At 47.9% G+C, this 15,313-nt stretch overlaps 11 long non-coding RNA genes across 14 annotated transcripts; all 11 read right to left on the bottom strand.

Moving 5' to 3' along the window:
- Positions 1 to 1,474: 1,474 nt before the first annotated feature.
- On the bottom strand, positions 1,475 to 1,984 carry LOC115768726. Its single transcript, XR_004018607.1, has 3 exons — positions 1,765 to 1,984; positions 1,570 to 1,701; positions 1,475 to 1,509 (listed from the first exon to the last, which is right to left on the bottom strand). It is a non-coding gene; the product is annotated as an uncharacterized LOC115768726 (long non-coding RNA).
- Positions 1,985 to 2,464: 480 nt separating this feature from the next.
- On the bottom strand, positions 2,465 to 2,974 carry LOC115768725. The gene is made up of 3 exons (XR_004018606.1): positions 2,755 to 2,974; positions 2,560 to 2,691; positions 2,465 to 2,499 (listed from the first exon to the last, which is right to left on the bottom strand). It is a non-coding gene; the product is annotated as an uncharacterized LOC115768725 (long non-coding RNA).
- Positions 2,975 to 3,455: 481 nt separating this feature from the next.
- Positions 3,456 to 4,550, bottom strand: LOC115768720. 2 transcript variants are annotated; one of them, XR_004018599.1, is made up of 6 exons: positions 4,420 to 4,550; positions 4,150 to 4,356; positions 4,000 to 4,089; positions 3,799 to 3,929; positions 3,554 to 3,735; positions 3,456 to 3,489 (listed from the first exon to the last, which is right to left on the bottom strand). It is a non-coding gene; the product is annotated as an uncharacterized LOC115768720 (long non-coding RNA). The 2 variants fall into 2 exon arrangements; XR_004018598.1 differs by having other exon boundaries at positions 3,458 to 3,489; positions 3,544 to 3,735.
- A 26-nt stretch (positions 4,551 to 4,576) lies between these two features.
- On the bottom strand, positions 4,577 to 5,566 carry LOC115768734. Its single transcript, XR_004018614.1, has 4 exons — positions 5,197 to 5,566; positions 4,933 to 5,133; positions 4,708 to 4,869; positions 4,577 to 4,644 (listed from the first exon to the last, which is right to left on the bottom strand). It is a non-coding gene; the product is annotated as an uncharacterized LOC115768734 (long non-coding RNA).
- A 1,318-nt stretch (positions 5,567 to 6,884) lies between these two features.
- Positions 6,885 to 7,394, bottom strand: LOC115768724. Its single transcript, XR_004018605.1, has 3 exons — positions 7,175 to 7,394; positions 6,980 to 7,111; positions 6,885 to 6,919 (listed from the first exon to the last, which is right to left on the bottom strand). It is a non-coding gene; the product is annotated as an uncharacterized LOC115768724 (long non-coding RNA).
- A 481-nt stretch (positions 7,395 to 7,875) lies between these two features.
- Positions 7,876 to 8,970, bottom strand: LOC115768718. Of its 2 annotated transcripts, none has more exons than XR_004018597.1 (6): positions 8,840 to 8,970; positions 8,570 to 8,776; positions 8,420 to 8,509; positions 8,219 to 8,349; positions 7,974 to 8,155; positions 7,876 to 7,909 (listed from the first exon to the last, which is right to left on the bottom strand). It is a non-coding gene; the product is annotated as an uncharacterized LOC115768718 (long non-coding RNA). The 2 variants fall into 2 exon arrangements; XR_004018596.1 differs by having other exon boundaries at positions 7,878 to 7,909; positions 7,964 to 8,155.
- Positions 8,971 to 8,996: 26 nt separating this feature from the next.
- On the bottom strand, positions 8,997 to 9,986 carry LOC115768732. Its single transcript, XR_004018613.1, has 4 exons — positions 9,617 to 9,986; positions 9,353 to 9,553; positions 9,128 to 9,289; positions 8,997 to 9,064 (listed from the first exon to the last, which is right to left on the bottom strand). It is a non-coding gene; the product is annotated as an uncharacterized LOC115768732 (long non-coding RNA).
- Positions 9,987 to 11,362: 1,376 nt separating this feature from the next.
- On the bottom strand, positions 11,363 to 11,872 carry LOC115768723. Its single transcript, XR_004018604.1, has 3 exons — positions 11,653 to 11,872; positions 11,458 to 11,589; positions 11,363 to 11,397 (listed from the first exon to the last, which is right to left on the bottom strand). It is a non-coding gene; the product is annotated as an uncharacterized LOC115768723 (long non-coding RNA).
- Positions 11,873 to 12,353: 481 nt separating this feature from the next.
- On the bottom strand, positions 12,354 to 12,795 carry LOC115768735. 2 transcript variants are annotated; one of them, XR_004018616.1, is made up of 3 exons: positions 12,697 to 12,794; positions 12,452 to 12,633; positions 12,354 to 12,387 (listed from the first exon to the last, which is right to left on the bottom strand). It is a non-coding gene; the product is annotated as an uncharacterized LOC115768735 (long non-coding RNA). The 2 variants fall into 2 exon arrangements; XR_004018615.1 differs by having other exon boundaries at positions 12,356 to 12,387; positions 12,442 to 12,633; positions 12,697 to 12,795.
- Positions 12,795 to 13,448, bottom strand: LOC115768731. The gene is made up of 4 exons (XR_004018612.1): positions 13,318 to 13,448; positions 13,048 to 13,254; positions 12,898 to 12,987; positions 12,795 to 12,827 (listed from the first exon to the last, which is right to left on the bottom strand). It is a non-coding gene; the product is annotated as an uncharacterized LOC115768731 (long non-coding RNA).
- Positions 13,449 to 13,474: 26 nt separating this feature from the next.
- Positions 13,475 to 14,464, bottom strand: LOC115768728. The gene is made up of 4 exons (XR_004018609.1): positions 14,095 to 14,464; positions 13,831 to 14,031; positions 13,606 to 13,767; positions 13,475 to 13,542 (listed from the first exon to the last, which is right to left on the bottom strand). It is a non-coding gene; the product is annotated as an uncharacterized LOC115768728 (long non-coding RNA).
- Between the last annotated feature and the right edge of the window lie 849 nt (positions 14,465 to 15,313).

Raw genomic sequence — 15,313 nt, 5'->3', positions numbered from 1 at the left:
AACGCCTTGAGGTACTACAGAACATCACTTTACGTAGGATCATGAGAGCCCCCTGGTTTACCAGAAACCAAGCAATCAGAGACACCTATAATATAAAGACAATTGAGGAAACATTTCAGCTTGCTAGTGGCAGGTTTGCCGCCTCACTCAGTATCCATCCGAATGTGGAAGCACGCAAATTAATTCTCCATCCACACGTGCCGCAACGTCTGCAACGGCCGAGATACAAGCAGCAATTAAACCAGCATGTTCTACCACTCCAAAAACGGCTACAGCAGAAACCGCAACAACAACAGCAGACACAGCACGACGGCTTGCCAACGTTGCTGAGGTTGGAGAAAGAGAAGCAGGATGCCTTGCGACTTGCAGACACTTCGCTCACCCGGCAACACCAGCAGTCAAAACCACCAAAGCGGTTCGGTGAATCATTGATAAACTCATTGAGGCGTAGCTACAGGGATGGAGAGATGACGCTAGAGCAGGTCCAGGACATGATCAAAGACCAGCCTTTAGTAATTCAACGTCTAATTCTACCAGCGCCACCTCCGACTGAGCAACAGAACGAGCCACAACAACAATTGCTCATTGACGATGAAGAGCAGCTTGCCACACGACTAAAGCTCCTCCAGCTGCACATGGAACGCGAACTCGACGAGGCGCCTAATGAAGATACAACAGCGCAACATCACCAATTGTCGGGGTCGACTGAATCACATGCGGATTCAATCCAGCACGAACTCTTCAGGCCACAGCAGATAAGGCAGCAATATACACTAGCAGGCGAGCAAACGCAGCACGAAGTTTGTCAGCAGAAGCGAGCCTTTGAGCTGACCATAGCCATGTTCGGCATGCCTCCAATCTGGCCCCATCAGCCATGGCAACAGCAACAACATAGCCTGCCAATTACTTTTCCTCTGCCAGGACACAAACGACAATGGCAGAAGGGGAACACTGAGCAACAGCATCAGAGCCGGGCTGATAGCCCACCCACAAAAACACAACGAGTTAATTCTGTAAATGAAGGCCAAATATACGGATTATTGACTGAGCCAAGTACAGAATGCACAAAGTCACCTGCAAATCCAATTCGATCGGCCCTGCCACGACATCAACAACAAAGGCAGCACGTAATTATCGAGCGAACAGCTGAGCAGCAGCAGCAGACCCGGGCGGATGGCCCATCATCAGCGTCACAGCGAGTTATTTCTGCAAATGAACACCAAACATATGCACTATTTACCGAGTCAAATACAGAATGCATACATCTACCTGCACAACCATTTCGATCTCTTCCGCCATGGCATCAACGACAAAGGCAGCAAGAGATCATAGAACAGCAACAACTAGTTTCAGCAGAACAGCTCCTCCAGCCATGGCAACAGCAACCACAAAGCCAGCCAGCAAGTTTCTCCCAGTCGGGACAACAGCGACAAGAGCAGCCGGGGAACACTGAGCAGCAGCAGCAGAGCCGGGCTGAAGCTACATCAACAACAACGCGGCCAGCTAATTCTGAAAATGGAAAACAAACTTATGTATTGACTGAGCCAAGTACAGAATGCACAAAGTCACCTGCAAATCCAATTCGATCGGCCCTGCCACGACATCAACAACAATGGCAGCACGTAATTATCGAGCGAACAGCTGAGCAGCAGCAGCAGACCCGGGCGGATGGCCCATCATCAGCGTCACAGCGAGTTATTTCTGCAAATGAACACCAAACATATGCACTATTTACCGAGTCAAATACAGAATGCATACATCTACCTGCACAACCATTTCGATCTCTTCCGCCATGGCATCAACGACAAAGGCAGCAAGAGATCATAGAACAGCAACAACTAGTTTCAGCAGAACAGCTCCTCCAGCCATGGCAACAGCAACCACAAAGCCAGCCAGCAAGTTTCTCCCAGTCGGGACAACAGCGACAAGAGCAGCCGGGGAACACTGAGCAGCAGCAGCAGAGCCGGGCTGAAGCTACATCAACAACAACGCGGCCAGCTAATTCTGAAAATGGAAAACAAACTTATGTATTGACTGAGCCAAGTACAGAATGCACAAAGTCACCTGCAAATCCAATTCGATCGGCCCTGCCACGACATCAACAACAATGGCAGCACGTAATTATCGAGCGAACAGCTGAGCAGCAGCAGCAGACCCGGGCGGATGGCCCATCATCAGCGTCACAGCGAGTTATTTCTGCAAATGAACACCAAACATATGCACTATTTACCGAGTCAAATACAGAATGCATACATCTACCTGCACAACCATTTCGATCTCTTCCGCCATGGCATCAACGACAAAGGCAGCAAGAGATCATAGAACAGCAACAACTAGTTTCAGCAGAACAGCTCCTCCAGCCATGGCAACAGCAACCACAAAGCCAGCCAGCAAGTTTCTCCCAGTCGGGACAACAGCGACAAGAGCAGCCGGGGAACACTGAGCAGCAGCAGCAGAGCCGGGCTGAAGCTACATCAACAACAACGCGGCCAGCTAATTCTGAAAATGGAAAACAAACTTATGTATTGACTGAGCCAAGTACAGAATGCACAAAGTCACCTGCAAATCCAATTCGATCGGCCCTGCCACGACATCAACAACAATGGCAGCACGTAATTATCGAGCGAACAGCTGAGCAGCAGCAGCAGACCCGGGCGGATGGCCCATCATCAGCGTCACAGCGAGTTATTTCTGCAAATGAACACCAAACATATGCACTATTTACCGAGTCAAATACAGAATGCATACATCTACCTGCACAACCATTTCGATCTCTTCCGCCATGGCATCAACGACAAAGGCAGCAAGAGATCATAGAACAGCAACAACTAGTTTCAGCAGAACAGCTCCTCCAGCCATGGCAACAGCAACCACAAAGCCAGCCAGCAAGTTTCTCCCAGTCGGGACAACAGCGACAAGAGCAGCCGGGGAACACTGAGCAGCAGCAGCAGAGCCGGGCTGAAGCTACATCAACAACAACGCGGCCAGCTAATTCTGAAAATGGAAAACAAACTTATGTATTGACTGAGCCAAGTACAGAATGCACAAAGTCACCTGCAAATCCAATTCGATCGGCCCTGCCACGACATCAACAACAATGGCAGCACTTAATTATCGAGCGATCAGCTGAGCAGCAGCAGCAGATCCGGGCGGATGGCCCATCATCAACGTCACAGCGAGTTATTTCTGCAAATGAATATAAAAAATATGCATTATTTACCGAACCAAGCATAGAATGCATACACTTACCTGTACAATCAATTCAATCTCTTCCGCCATGGCATCTACGACAAAGGCAGCAAGATACCATAGAACAGCAACAACTAGCTTCAGCAGAGCAGCTCCTCCAGCCATGGCAACACCAACAACTAAGCCAACCAGTAAGTTTCTCTCAGTTGGGACAACAACGACAAGAGCAGCCGGGGAACACTGAGCAGCAGCAGCAGAGCCGGGCTGAAGCTACATCAACAACAACGCGGACAGCTAATTCTGAAAATGGAAAACAAATTGATGTATTGACTGAGCCAAGTATAGAATGCTCACAGTTAGCTACAAATCCAATTCGATCGCCCCTGCCACGACGTCAACAACGAAGGCAGCAAGTGATCATCGAGCGAACAACTGAGCAGCAGCAAATTCGGTCTGAAACCAACATGACACAGAAGTGGCCAGATCAGCACTGGGATACCGAGCGAGAAACTCTACAGCAATTGCCTGTTACTCAGCTTAAAAAATCTGGAAACAAATTCATAAAACAGGCTTCATTATCGGTGCCTAATAGTAAATGCACTCACTTACCTGAACAGACAATTCGATTTCCATTTCCACGGCAACGAGTTGGTCAACTTGGGATTTTAGACCAGCAGCAAATCCAGCCCTCAGCTAAACGACGGAGGCAACTTGGACCTGCAGAGCCGCCTTCGACTCACCTAGACCAATTGGCAAAAAAACGTAAGATGAGTGCAAACGAAAATCGACGACCAAGTTGCTCCTTCCTACCAGGACAACAAAGACAAGGGCAGCCGGAGAATATTAAACAGCAGCAGAGCCGGGCGGAAGCCTCATCAACAACAGCGCAGCGAGCTAATTCTGAAAATGGAAAACAAACATATGTATTGACCAAGCCAAGTATAGAATGCACATATTTACCTGCGCTACCAATTCAATCGCCTTTGCCACGGCATCAACGGCAAAAGCTGCAAGAGCAGCTCCTCCAGCCATGGCAACAGCAACATCAAAGCCAGCCAATGAGTTTCCCTCAGCCAGGACAACAACGACAAGAGCACCCGGGGAACACTGAGCAGCAGCAGCAGATCCGGGCGGATGGCCCACCATCAACGTCACAGCGAGTTATTTCTGCAAACGAATATCAAACATATGCATTACTTACCGAGCCAAGTAGAGAGTGCATACACTTACCTGTTCAATCTCTTCCGCCATGGCACCAACGACAAAGGCAGCAAGATATCATTAAACAGCAGCAATTGGCAGAGGGGCTCCTCCATTTATGCCAACAGCAACAACAAAGCCAGCGAATGAGTTTCTCTCTGCCAAGACACAAACGACAAAGGCAGCTGAGGAACACTGAGCAACAGCAACAGAGCCAGGCAGAAGGCCCACCAGCAAAAATGCAGCTAGTTAATTCTGTAAAGGAAGATCAAATACACGAATTATTAAATGAGCCAAGTATAAAATGCACACTGTTACCTGCAAATCCAATTCGGTCGCCCCTGCCACGACGTCAAAAACAAAGGCAGCAAGTGATTACTAAGCGAACAACTGTACGAAGTTTTGCACAGTTGCGGAGTATGGAGCGGCAGCAGCAGAGCCAGGCAGAAGCCTCATCAACAACGAAACAGCGAATCATCCCTGCAAGGAAAGATCAAATACACAAATTAATGAAAGAGCCAAGTGTGGAATGCATACATTTACCTGCACAACCAATTAAATCTCTTCCGCCACGCTATCAACGACAAAGGCAGCAAGAGATCATTGAACAGCAGCAACTAGTTTCAGCAGAGCAGCTCCGCAAACCACGACAAAAACAACAACAAAGTCTGCCAATGAGTTTCCCTCAGCCAGGGCAACAACGACAAGGGCAGCCGGGGATCATTCAGCAGCAGCCATCAATATCTGCAAATGGAGATAATACACATCTACCACTGACTGAGACAAGTGTGAAGTTCACATACTCACCTGCACAACCAACCCGATCACCTCCGCCACGGCATCACCGGCATAGGCAGCAAGGGTTCAGTGAGCACACTAAGCTACAACAACAAACTCCGACAGGCACCAAGCGCAAGCGATCCCCTCAGTTAGCACAGCAGCAACAACACAGGCATCTTCCAACCACAGACCAGGAACAGCTCCAAATTGGGCCGCATTCCTTGCAAAGTCCACTACGGCACGCGACATGTGGCCAACGGCAACGGACGCCGCAGCAGTATCCAGTTAGCGAGTGGCGACCCGGACATAACTGGAGGCAACTCGCACATCGAAAGGCACGCCCGCTTGCGAATTCACCAGAGTCCCCTGGAAAGATAAGAATAATTAATTAATTAGTAACTGGTGTTAAAAAAAAAAAAAAAAAAAAAAAAAAAAAAAAAAAAAAAACAATGTATCATGTGTAACTTATTTGTAAGAAAATATTGCCAGACTGCAATACACTGCAGTCGATCACTTCCGATGCATGCGATGAATTCTCGTTCATCGCATGCGGAGTTGCCACTTTGTTTTAAGTATCGATATGTACGCTAATTATATTTGAATAAGTTGCTCGATAGTAACGCACAAATAAAATAGGTAAGCTGCCGATTGTCTCATTCGACAGCAAGCCCTCATCGTGTACAATAGTGCACAGCAACCTGAAAAAAGATGACGCTAGAGCAGGTCCAGGACATGATCAAAGACCAGCCTTTAGTAATTCAACGTCTAATTCTACCAGCGCCACCTCCGACTGAGCAACAGAACGAGCCACAACAACAATTGCTCATTGACGATGAAGAGCAGCTTGCCACACGACTAAAGCTCCTCCAGCTGCACATGGAACGCGAACTCGACGAGGCGCCTAATGAAGATACAACAGCGCAACATCACCAATTGTCGGGGTCGACTGAATCACATGCGGATTCAATCCAGCACGAACTCTTCAGGCCACAGCAGATAAGGCAGCAATATACACTAGCAGGCGAGCAAACGCAGCACGAAGTTTGTCAGCAGAAGCGAGCCTTTGAGCTGACCATAGCCATGTTCGGCATGCCTCCAATCTGGCCCCATCAGCCATGGCAACAGCAACAACATAGCCTGCCAATTACTTTTCCTCTGCCAGGACACAAACGACAATGGCAGAAGGGGAACACTGAGCAACAGCATCAGAGCCGGGCTGATAGCCCACCCACAAAAACACAACGAGTTAATTCTGTAAATGAAGGCCAAATATACGGATTATTGACTGAGCCAAGTACAGAATGCACAAAGTCACCTGCAAATCCAATTCGATCGGCCCTGCCACGACATCAACAACAAAGGCAGCACGTAATTATCGAGCGAACAGCTGAGCAGCAGCAGCAGACCCGGGCGGATGGCCCATCATCAGCGTCACAGCGAGTTATTTCTGCAAATGAACACCAAACATATGCACTATTTACCGAGTCAAATACAGAATGCATACATCTACCTGCACAACCATTTCGATCTCTTCCGCCATGGCATCAACGACAAAGGCAGCAAGAGATCATAGAACAGCAACAACTAGTTTCAGCAGAACAGCTCCTCCAGCCATGGCAACAGCAACCACAAAGCCAGCCAGCAAGTTTCTCCCAGTCGGGACAACAGCGACAAGAGCAGCCGGGGAACACTGAGCAGCAGCAGCAGAGCCGGGCTGAAGCTACATCAACAACAACGCGGCCAGCTAATTCTGAAAATGGAAAACAAACTTATGTATTGACTGAGCCAAGTACAGAATGCACAAAGTCACCTGCAAATCCAATTCGATCGGCCCTGCCACGACATCAACAACAATGGCAGCACGTAATTATCGAGCGAACAGCTGAGCAGCAGCAGCAGACCCGGGCGGATGGCCCATCATCAGCGTCACAGCGAGTTATTTCTGCAAATGAACACCAAACATATGCACTATTTACCGAGTCAAATACAGAATGCATACATCTACCTGCACAACCATTTCGATCTCTTCCGCCATGGCATCAACGACAAAGGCAGCAAGAGATCATAGAACAGCAACAACTAGTTTCAGCAGAACAGCTCCTCCAGCCATGGCAACAGCAACCACAAAGCCAGCCAGCAAGTTTCTCCCAGTCGGGACAACAGCGACAAGAGCAGCCGGGGAACACTGAGCAGCAGCAGCAGAGCCGGGCTGAAGCTACATCAACAACAACGCGGCCAGCTAATTCTGAAAATGGAAAACAAACTTATGTATTGACTGAGCCAAGTACAGAATGCACAAAGTCACCTGCAAATCCAATTCGATCGGCCCTGCCACGACATCAACAACAATGGCAGCACTTAATTATCGAGCGATCAGCTGAGCAGCAGCAGCAGATCCGGGCGGATGGCCCATCATCAACGTCACAGCGAGTTATTTCTGCAAATGAATATAAAAAATATGCATTATTTACCGAACCAAGCATAGAATGCATACACTTACCTGTACAATCAATTCAATCTCTTCCGCCATGGCATCTACGACAAAGGCAGCAAGATACCATAGAACAGCAACAACTAGCTTCAGCAGAGCAGCTCCTCCAGCCATGGCAACACCAACAACTAAGCCAACCAGTAAGTTTCTCTCAGTTGGGACAACAACGACAAGAGCAGCCGGGGAACACTGAGCAGCAGCAGCAGAGCCGGGCTGAAGCTACATCAACAACAACGCGGACAGCTAATTCTGAAAATGGAAAACAAATTGATGTATTGACTGAGCCAAGTATAGAATGCTCACAGTTAGCTACAAATCCAATTCGATCGCCCCTGCCACGACGTCAACAACGAAGGCAGCAAGTGATCATCGAGCGAACAACTGAGCAGCAGCAAATTCGGTCTGAAACCAACATGACACAGAAGTGGCCAGATCAGCACTGGGATACCGAGCGAGAAACTCTACAGCAATTGCCTGTTACTCAGCTTAAAAAATCTGGAAACAAATTCATAAAACAGGCTTCATTATCGGTGCCTAATAGTAAATGCACTCACTTACCTGAACAGACAATTCGATTTCCATTTCCACGGCAACGAGTTGGTCAACTTGGGATTTTAGACCAGCAGCAAATCCAGCCCTCAGCTAAACGACGGAGGCAACTTGGACCTGCAGAGCCGCCTTCGACTCACCTAGACCAATTGGCAAAAAAACGTAAGATGAGTGCAAACGAAAATCGACGACCAAGTTGCTCCTTCCTACCAGGACAACAAAGACAAGGGCAGCCGGAGAATATTAAACAGCAGCAGAGCCGGGCGGAAGCCTCATCAACAACAGCGCAGCGAGCTAATTCTGAAAATGGAAAACAAACATATGTATTGACCAAGCCAAGTATAGAATGCACATATTTACCTGCGCTACCAATTCAATCGCCTTTGCCACGGCATCAACGGCAAAAGCTGCAAGAGCAGCTCCTCCAGCCATGGCAACAGCAACATCAAAGCCAGCCAATGAGTTTCCCTCAGCCAGGACAACAACGACAAGAGCACCCGGGGAACACTGAGCAGCAGCAGCAGATCCGGGCGGATGGCCCACCATCAACGTCACAGCGAGTTATTTCTGCAAACGAATATCAAACATATGCATTACTTACCGAGCCAAGTAGAGAGTGCATACACTTACCTGTTCAATCTCTTCCGCCATGGCACCAACGACAAAGGCAGCAAGATATCATTAAACAGCAGCAATTGGCAGAGGGGCTCCTCCATTTATGCCAACAGCAACAACAAAGCCAGCGAATGAGTTTCTCTCTGCCAAGACACAAACGACAAAGGCAGCTGAGGAACACTGAGCAACAGCAACAGAGCCAGGCAGAAGGCCCACCAGCAAAAATGCAGCTAGTTAATTCTGTAAAGGAAGATCAAATACACGAATTATTAAATGAGCCAAGTATAAAATGCACACTGTTACCTGCAAATCCAATTCGGTCGCCCCTGCCACGACGTCAAAAACAAAGGCAGCAAGTGATTACTAAGCGAACAACTGTACGAAGTTTTGCACAGTTGCGGAGTATGGAGCGGCAGCAGCAGAGCCAGGCAGAAGCCTCATCAACAACGAAACAGCGAATCATCCCTGCAAGGAAAGATCAAATACACAAATTAATGAAAGAGCCAAGTGTGGAATGCATACATTTACCTGCACAACCAATTAAATCTCTTCCGCCACGCTATCAACGACAAAGGCAGCAAGAGATCATTGAACAGCAGCAACTAGTTTCAGCAGAGCAGCTCCGCAAACCACGACAAAAACAACAACAAAGTCTGCCAATGAGTTTCCCTCAGCCAGGGCAACAACGACAAGGGCAGCCGGGGATCATTCAGCAGCAGCCATCAATATCTGCAAATGGAGATAATACACATCTACCACTGACTGAGACAAGTGTGAAGTTCACATACTCACCTGCACAACCAACCCGATCACCTCCGCCACGGCATCACCGGCATAGGCAGCAAGGGTTCAGTGAGCACACTAAGCTACAACAACAAACTCCGACAGGCACCAAGCGCAAGCGATCCCCTCAGTTAGCACAGCAGCAACAACACAGGCATCTTCCAACCACAGACCAGGAACAGCTCCAAATTGGGCCGCATTCCTTGCAAAGTCCACTACGGCACGCGACATGTGGCCAACGGCAACGGACGCCGCAGCAGTATCCAGTTAGCGAGTGGCGACCCGGACATAACTGGAGGCAACTCGCACATCGAAAGGCACGCCCGCTTGCGAATTCACCAGAGTCCCCTGGAAAGATAAGAATAATTAATTAATTAGTAACTGGTGTTAAAAAAAAAAAAAAAAAAAAAAAAAAAAAAAAAAAAAAAACAATGTATCATGTGTAACTTATTTGTAAGAAAATATTGCCAGACTGCAATACACTGCAGTCGATCACTTCCGATGCATGCGATGAATTCTCGTTCATCGCATGCGGAGTTGCCACTTTGTTTTAAGTATCGATATGTACGCTAATTATATTTGAATAAGTTGCTCGATAGTAACGCACAAATAAAATAGGTAAGCTGCCGATTGTCTCATTCGACAGCAAGCCCTCATCGTGTACAATAGTGCACAGCAACCTGAAAAAAAAAAGCGGTTCGGTGAATCATTGATAAACTCATTGAGGCGTAGCTACAGGGATGGAGAGATGACGCTAGAGCAGGTCCAGGACATGATCAAAGACCAGCCTTTAGTAATTCAACGTCTAATTCTACCAGCGCCACCTCCGACTGAGCAACAGAACGAGCCACAACAACAATTGCTCATTGACGATGAAGAGCAGCTTGCCACACGACTAAAGCTCCTCCAGCTGCACATGGAACGCGAACTCGACGAGGCGCCTAATGAAGATACAACAGCGCAACATCACCAATTGTCGGGGTCGACTGAATCACATGCGGATTCAATCCAGCACGAACTCTTCAGGCCACAGCAGATAAGGCAGCAATATACACTAGCAGGCGAGCAAACGCAGCACGAAGTTTGTCAGCAGAAGCGAGCCTTTGAGCTGACCATAGCCATGTTCGGCATGCCTCCAATCTGGCCCCATCAGCCATGGCAACAGCAACAACATAGCCTGCCAATTACTTTTCCTCTGCCAGGACACAAACGACAATGGCAGAAGGGGAACACTGAGCAACAGCATCAGAGCCGGGCTGATAGCCCACCCACAAAAACACAACGAGTTAATTCTGTAAATGAAGGCCAAATATACGGATTATTGACTGAGCCAAGTACAGAATGCACAAAGTCACCTGCAAATCCAATTCGATCGGCCCTGCCACGACATCAACAACAAAGGCAGCACGTAATTATCGAGCGAACAGCTGAGCAGCAGCAGCAGACCCGGGCGGATGGCCCATCATCAGCGTCACAGCGAGTTATTTCTGCAAATGAACACCAAACATATGCACTATTTACCGAGTCAAATACAGAATGCATACATCTACCTGCACAACCATTTCGATCTCTTCCGCCATGGCATCAACGACAAAGGCAGCAAGAGATCATAGAACAGCAACAACTAGTTTCAGCAGAACAGCTCCTCCAGCCATGGCAACAGCAACCACAAAGCCAGCCAGCAAGTTTCTCCCAGTCGGGACAACAGCGACAAGAGCAGCCGGGGAACACTGAGCAGCAGCAGCAGAGCCGGGCTGAAGCTACATCAACAACAACGCGGCCAGCTAATTCTGAAAATGGAAAACAAACTTATGTATTGACTGAGCCAAGTACAGAATGCACAAAGTCACCTGCAAATCCAATTCGATCGGCCCTGCCACGACATCAACAACAATGGCAGCACGTAATTATCGAGCGAACAGCTGAGCAGCAGCAGCAGACCCGGGCGGATGGCCCATCATCAGCGTCACAGCGAGTTATTTCTGCAAATGAACACCAAACATATGCACTATTTACCGAGTCAAATACAGAATGCATACATCTACCTGCACAACCATTTCGATCTCTTCCGCCATGGCATCAACGACAAAGGCAGCAAGAGATCATAGAACAGCAACAACTAGTTTCAGCAGAACAGCTCCTCCAGCCATGGCAACAGCAACCACAAAGCCAGCCAGCAAGTTTCTCCCAGTCGGGACAACAGCGACAAGAGCAGCCGGGGAACACTGAGCAGCAGCAGCAGAGCCGGGCTGAAGCTACATCAACAACAACGCGGCCAGCTAATTCTGAAAATGGAAAACAAACTTATGTATTGACTGAGCCAAGTACAGAATGCACAAAGTCACCTGCAAATCCAATTCGATCGGCCCTGCCACGACATCAACAACAATGGCAGCACTTAATTATCGAGCGATCAGCTGAGCAGCAGCAGCAGATCCGGGCGGATGGCCCATCATCAACGTCACAGCGAGTTATTTCTGCAAATGAATATAAAAAATATGCATTATTTACCGAACCAAGCATAGAATGCATACACTTACCTGTACAATCAATTCAATCTCTTCCGCCATGGCATCTACGACAAAGGCAGCAAGATACCATAGAACAGCAACAACTAGCTTCAGCAGAGCAGCTCCTCCAGCCATGGCAACACCAACAACTAAGCCAACCAGTAAGTTTCTCTCAGTTGGGACAACAACGACAAGAGCAGCCGGGGAACACTGAGCAGCAGCAGCAGAGCCGGGCTGAAGCTACATCAACAACAACGCGGACAGCTAATTCTGAAAATGGAAAACAAATTGATGTATTGACTGAGCCAAGTATAGAATGCTCACAGTTAGCTACAAATCCAATTCGATCGCCCCTGCCACGACGTCAACAACGAAGGCAGCAAGTGATCATCGAGCGAACAACTGAGCAGCAGCAAATTCGGTCTGAAACCAACATGACACAGAAGTGGCCAGATCAGCACTGGGATACCGAGCGAGAAACTCTACAGCAATTGCCTGTTACTCAGCTTAAAAAATCTGGAAACAAATTCATAAAACAGGCTTCATTATCGGTGCCTAATAGTAAATGCACTCACTTACCTGAACAGACAATTCGATTTCCATTTCCACGGCAACGAGTTGGTCAACTTGGGATTTTAGACCAGCAGCAAATCCAGCCCTCAGCTAAACGACGGAGACAACTTGGACCTGCAGAGCCGCCTTCGACTCACCTAGACCAATTGGCAAAAAAACGTAAGATGAGTGCAAACGAAAATCGACGACCAAGTTGCTCCTTCCTACCAGGACAACAAAGACAAGGGCAGCCGGAGAATATTAAACAGCAGCAGAGCCGGGCGGAAGCCTCATCAACAACAGCGCAGCGAGCTAATTCTGAAAATGGAAAACAAACATATGTATTGACCAAGCCAAGTATAGAATGCACATATTTACCTGCGCTACCAATTCAATCGCCTTTGCCACGGCATCAACGGCAAAAGCTGCAAGAGCAGCTCCTCCAGCCATGGCAACAGCAACATCAAAGCCAGCCAATGAGTTTCCCTCAGCCAGGACAACAACGACAAGAGCACCCGGGGAACACTGAGCAGCAGCAGCAGATCCGGGCGGATGGCCCACCATCAACGTCACAGCGAGTTATTTCTGCAAACGAATATCAAACATATGCATTACTTACCGAGCCAAGTAGAGAGTGCATACACTTACCTGTTCAATCTCTTCCGCCATGGCACCAACGACAAAGGCAGCAAGATATCATTAAACAGCAGCAATTGGCAGAGGGGCTCCTCCATTTATGCCAACAGCAACAACAAAGCCAGCGAATGAGTTTCTCTCTGCCAAGACACAAACGACAAAGGCAGCTGAGGAACACTGAGCAACAGCAACAGAGCCAGGCAGAAGGCCCACCAGCAAAAATGCAGCTAGTTAATTCTGTAAAGGAAGATCAAATACACGAATTATTAAATGAGCCAAGTATAAAATGCACACTGTTACCTGCAAATCCAATTCGGTCGCCCCTGCCACGACGTCAAAAACAAAGGCAGCAAGTGATTACTAAGCGAACAACTGTACGAAGTTTTGCACAGTTGCGGAGTATGGAGCGGCAGCAGCAGAGCCAGGCAGAAGCCTCATCAACAACGAAACAGCGAATCATCCCTGCAAGGAAAGATCAAATACACAAATTAATGAAAGAGCCAAGTGTGGAATGCATACATTTACCTGCACAACCAATTAAATCTCTTCCGCCACGCTATCAACGACAAAGGCAGCAAGAGATCATTGAACAGCAGCAACTAGTTTCAGCAGAGCAGCTCCGCAAACCACGACAAAAACAACAACAAAGTCTGCCAATGAGTTTCCCTCAGCCAGGGCAACAACGACAAGGGCAGCCGGGGATCATTCAGCAGCAGCCATCAATATCTGCAAATGGAGATAATACACATCTACCACTGACTGAGACAAGTGTGAAGTTCACATACTCACCTGCACAACCAACCCGATCACCTCCGCCACGGCATCACCGGCATAGGCAGCAAGGGTTCAGTGAGCACACTAAGCTACAACAACAAACTCCGACAGGCACCAAGCGCAAGCGATCCCCTCAGTTAGCACAGCAGCAACAACACAGGCATCTTCCAACCACAGACCAGGAACAGCTCCAAATTGGGCCGCATTCCTTGCAAAGTCCACTACGGCACGCGACATGTGGCCAACGGCAACGGACGCCGCAGCAGTATCCAGTTAGCGAGTGGCGACCCGGACATAACTGGAGGCAACTCGCACATCGAAAGGCACGCCCGCTTGCGAATTCACCAGAGTCCCCTGGAAAGATAAGAATAATTAATTAATTAGTAACTGGTGTTAAAAAAAAAAAAAAAAAAAAAAAAAAAAAAAAAAAAAACAATGTATCATGTGTAACTTATTTGTAAGAAAATATTGCCAGACTGCAATACACTGCAGTCGATCACTTCCGATGCATGCGATGAATTCTCGTTCATCGCATGCGGAGTTGCCACTTTGTTTTAAGTATCGATATGTACGCTAATTATATTTGAATAAGTTGCTCGATAGTAACGCACAAATAAAATAGGTAAGCTGCCGATTGTCTCATTCGACAGCAAGCCCTCATCGTGTACAATAGTGCACAGCAACCTGAAAAAATATATTTGTGAAGTTATACTGTGTAATTGCTAAACAGGCATAGTGGCAAGCAAATACATTTAATATTTAAAAGGTGCTAAAAGTGGTAAAAGACAAACATAACTGCACCAGAAATAACATATAAAGTGCATAAATGCAAAAACCAACTGTGTCTAATAGCCCGCCTAAAATTCCGCATAACGCTTCTGAAATTACCGCAAACTCGGCTGTCCCCCCCCGCCGCGCAACCGAAGAATGCAGCATAAGTGAAATAGCGAAAAGTGAACTTTCACAGTTGCAGCAACAGCTCACAAAAAATCCGCAAAAGCAGCTCAGCCGAGAACACCGGCGGCAGCAGTTGCTAAGGCTATGCGAAGAGGAGGAAAGGGCAATGCCCGATGTCCCAGCGCAGCAGCCGACGCTTACGCTCAAGCATAAGCCGAAGCTGAAAACAGCTCCCGCCAACTCTTCACCGCCCAGCTCGGCACCGCTGAGAATGTCTTTGACGAAGTCGTTGAAAGCTAAGGCATGGAAAGAGAGCCAATTATCCGCCTGCAGAGAG

The sequence above is a fragment of the Drosophila novamexicana genome, unplaced genomic scaffold (assembly GCF_003285875.2).
Source record: "Drosophila novamexicana strain 15010-1031.04,08,12 unplaced genomic scaffold, DnovRS2.1 tig00001986-arrow-arrow-pilon, whole genome shotgun sequence".
NCBI lineage: Eukaryota > Metazoa > Arthropoda > Insecta > Diptera > Drosophilidae > Drosophila > Drosophila novamexicana.
Note: the sequence above shows the minus strand (reverse complement) of the source record. Positions and strands in the feature narration are given on the sequence as shown.